Here is a 4,000-nt window from a genome sequence, read left to right on the forward strand (position 1 = left end):
GCAAAATTATCAACTTGCTTTGGTTTTTCAGAACCAAGCTTATCATCAAACCTGATATTGATTGATTCTTCTACAACCAATGTTTCAGTATTGTATACTCTGTAGCCTTTTGAGCGTTCAGAATATCCAAGAAGGAAACACTTTTGAGCTTTGGAATCAAACTTACCAAGATGATCTTTAGTGTTCAGAATAAAGCATACACATCCAAAAGGATGGAAATATGAAATGTTAGGCTTTCTATTCTTCCACAATTCATAGGGAGTCTTATTAAGAATAGGTCTGATAGAGATTCTATTCTGAATATAACATGCAGTGTTTATTGCTTCTGCCCAGAAATGCTTAGCCATATTGGTTTCATTGATCATGGTTCTGGCCATTTCTTGAAGAGTCCTATTCTTTCGTTCTACAACCCCATTTTGCTGTGGAGTTCTAGGACAAGAGAAATCATGGGCAATACCATTTTCTTTGAAGAATTCTTCAAAGGATCTGTTCTCAAATTCACCACCATGATCACTTCTGACCTTTATGATTTTACACTCTTTTTCAGATTGAATCTGAATGCAGAAATCAAAGAACACTGAATGAGTCTCATCCTTGTGTTTCAAGAATTTTACCCATGTCCAGCGGCTATAATCATCTACGATGACTAATCCATATTTCTTTCCTCTGACAGATGCTGTTTTGACTGGGCCAAACAGATCAATGTGCAAGAGTTCTAATGGCCTTGAGGTAGAAACAACATTCTTAGACTTGAATGCAGGTTTGGAGAACTTGCCCTTCTGACATGCTTCACAAAGAGCATCTGATTGGAATTTTAGATTAGGGAGTCCTCTGACAAGATTCAGTTTGTTAATCTGAGAGATCTTTCTCAAACTAGCATGACCTAATCTCCTGTGCCAGACCCACTGCTCTTCAGAAACAGACATAAGACAAGTCACCTTCTGACTCATAAGATCTTGCAGATCTGTCTTATAAATGTTGTTCTTCCTCTTGCCTGTAAATAGGATTGAGCCATCCTTCTGATTTACAGCCTTGCAAGACTCTTGATTAAAGATTATATCATAACCATTGTCACTTAATTGACTGATAGATAAGAGGTTATGAGTTAATCCTTCTACAAGAAGTACATTAGAAATGGAAGGAGAGTTACCAGACTTTATAGTTCCAGAGCCAATTATCTTGCCCTTCTGATCTCCTCCGAACTTGACTTCTCCTCCAGACTTAAGTACCAGGTCTTGGAACATAGACCTTCTTCCTGTCATGTGTCGCGAGCATCCAGAGTCCAGGTACCATGACATGTTGTGCTTTGTCCTTCTTGCAGCCAAGGATATCTGCAATAGGAATAATCTTATCCTTAGGTACCCACATTTTCTTGGGTCCTTTCTTGTTAGATTTCCTCAAGTTCTGATTGAACTTGGGTTTTACATTATAATCAATAAGAGGAACAGCATGATAATTCTTAATGTGAGTTTCATGATATTTCCTAGGTTGTGTCACATGCTTCTTAGTGTGTGTTATGTGAAAACTTTGTGCATGTGAGGTGTGCCTAATATCATGAGAGTGGCCATACTTGAACTGATCATACAATGGCTTGTATGTAATTTTCATTTCATCAATAGGTTCAAGTTTGTATGGAGTTTCACCCTCATAACCAATGCCAACTCTTTTGTTTCCAGACACAGCATATATCATAGAAGCTAGCTGACTTCTGCCAATACTTCTAGATAAGAACTTCCTGAAACTTAAATCATATTCTTTCAGAATATGGTTTAGACTGGGAGTGGATTTTTCTGAATCAGAAGGAGATCCAACATTATTGGATAATTTTAAAAGTTTTTCTTTTAATTCAGAATTCTCCAGCTCAAGCTTCTTTGTTTCAAATTCAAATTGCTTTTTCAGCTTTTTGTATTTGAGACTGATCTGAGACTTGAGTTCCAGAAGTTCAGTTAGACCGGAAACTAACTCATCTCTAGTAAGTTCAGAAAATACCTCTTCAGAATCTGATTCTGATGTAGATTCTGATCCGTCATCTTCTGTCGCCATCAGCGCACAGTTGGCCTGCTCATCTTCTGAATCATCTTCTGACTCATCCCAGGTTGCCATAAGACCTTTCTTCTTATGAAACCTTTTCTTGGGACTTTCCTTCTGAAGATTTGGACATTCATTCTTGTAGTGTCCAGGCTCATTGCATTCATAGCACATGACCTTCTTTTTGTCAAATCTTCTTTCATCAGAAGATTCTCCACGTTCAAATTTCCTTGAACTTCTGAAGCCTCTGAACTTCCTTTGCTTGGTCTTCCAGAGTTGATTTAATCTTCTGGAAATCATGGACAGTTCATCTTCTTCTTCAGATTCTGATTCTTCAGGATCTTCTTCTCTAGCCTGAAAAGCGTTAGTGCATTTCTTGATATTAGATTTTAATGCAATAGATTTACCTTTCTTTTGAGGCTCATTTGCGTCCAGCTCAATCTCATGGCTTCTCAAGGCACTGATAAGCTCTTCCAGAGAAACTTCATTCAGATTCTTCGCAATCTTGAATGCAGTCACCATCGGACCCCATCTTCTGGGTAAGCTTCTGATGATCTTCTTTACATGATCAGCCTTGGTGTATCCTTTGTCAAGAACTCTCAATCCAGCAGTCAGAGTTTGAAATCTTGAAAACATCTTTTCAATGTCTTCATCATCCTCCATCTTGAAGGCTTCATACTTCTGGATTAAGGCAAGAGCTTTTGTCTCCTTGACTTGAGCATTTCCTTCATGAGTCATTTTCAAGGACTCATATATGTCATAGGCCGTTTCCCTGTTAGATATCTTCTCATACTCAGCATGAGAGATAGCATTCAGCAAAACAGTTCTACATTTATGATGATTCCTGAAAAGCTTCTTTTGATCATCATTCATTTCTTGCCTTGACAGCTTCACGCCTCTGGCATTTACTGGATGTTTGTAACCATCCATCAGAAGATCCCATAGATCACCATCTAGACCCAGAAAGTAACTCTCCAGTTTATCTTTCCAGTATTCAAAGTTTTCACCATCAAATACCGGCGGTCTAGTATAACCATTGTTACCGTTGTATTGCTCAGCAGAGCCAGATGTAGATGCAGGTGTAGGTATAGTCCTTTCACTTTCATCAACCATCTTTTAAATGAAGCGTTTTTCTCTTCCTGAATCTTTTCTAAACACGGTTAAGTGCTTGCACCTTAGAACCGGCGCTCTGATGCCAATTGAAGGATAGAAAAACACTTAGAAAGGGGGGGATTGAATAAGTGTGACTTTAAATCTTGAGTGATAAAAATAAAATGCACAATTATTTTTATCCTGGTTCGCTGTTAACGAAGCTACTCCAGTCCACCCCCGCAGAGATGATTTACCTCAACTGAGGATTTAATCCACTAATCGCACGGATTACAATGGTTTTCCACTTAGCCGCAACTAAGTCTTCCAGAGTCTTCTGATCACAACCTGATCACTCCAGGAACAACTGCTTAGTTCACTCCTAAGACTTTTTTCTAGAGTCTACTGATCAACACGATCACTCTAGGCTTAGTTCACTCCTAAGACTTTCCTAGAGTATACTGATCAACTGATCACTCTAGTTCCTTACAACTTAATGTAATCTATTCAAGAGTTTACAAATGCTTCTTAAAAGCGATAATCACAACTGTGATATTTCTCTTACAATTTAAGCTTAATCTCACTAAGATATTACAACAGCAATGTAGTGAGCTTTGATGAAGATGAAGATTCTGAGTTTAGATTTGAACAGTGTTTCAGCAAGTTTGATATGAGTTGTTTTGGTGCAGAATCGTTAACCTTGCTTCTTATCAGAACTTCATATTTATAGGCGTTGAGAAGATGACCGTTGAATGCATTTAATGCTTTGCGTGTTCCGTACAGCTTTGCATTTAATGTTATACGCTTTTGTCAACTACCTCGAGCCTTGTTCACGCTGTGTCTACTGACGTAGCCTTTAGTAGCTTTAACGTTCCTTTTGTCA

The sequence above is a fragment of the Vicia villosa genome, linkage group LG1 (genome assembly GCF_029867415.1).
Source record: "Vicia villosa cultivar HV-30 ecotype Madison, WI linkage group LG1, Vvil1.0, whole genome shotgun sequence".
NCBI lineage: Eukaryota > Viridiplantae > Streptophyta > Magnoliopsida > Fabales > Fabaceae > Vicia > Vicia villosa.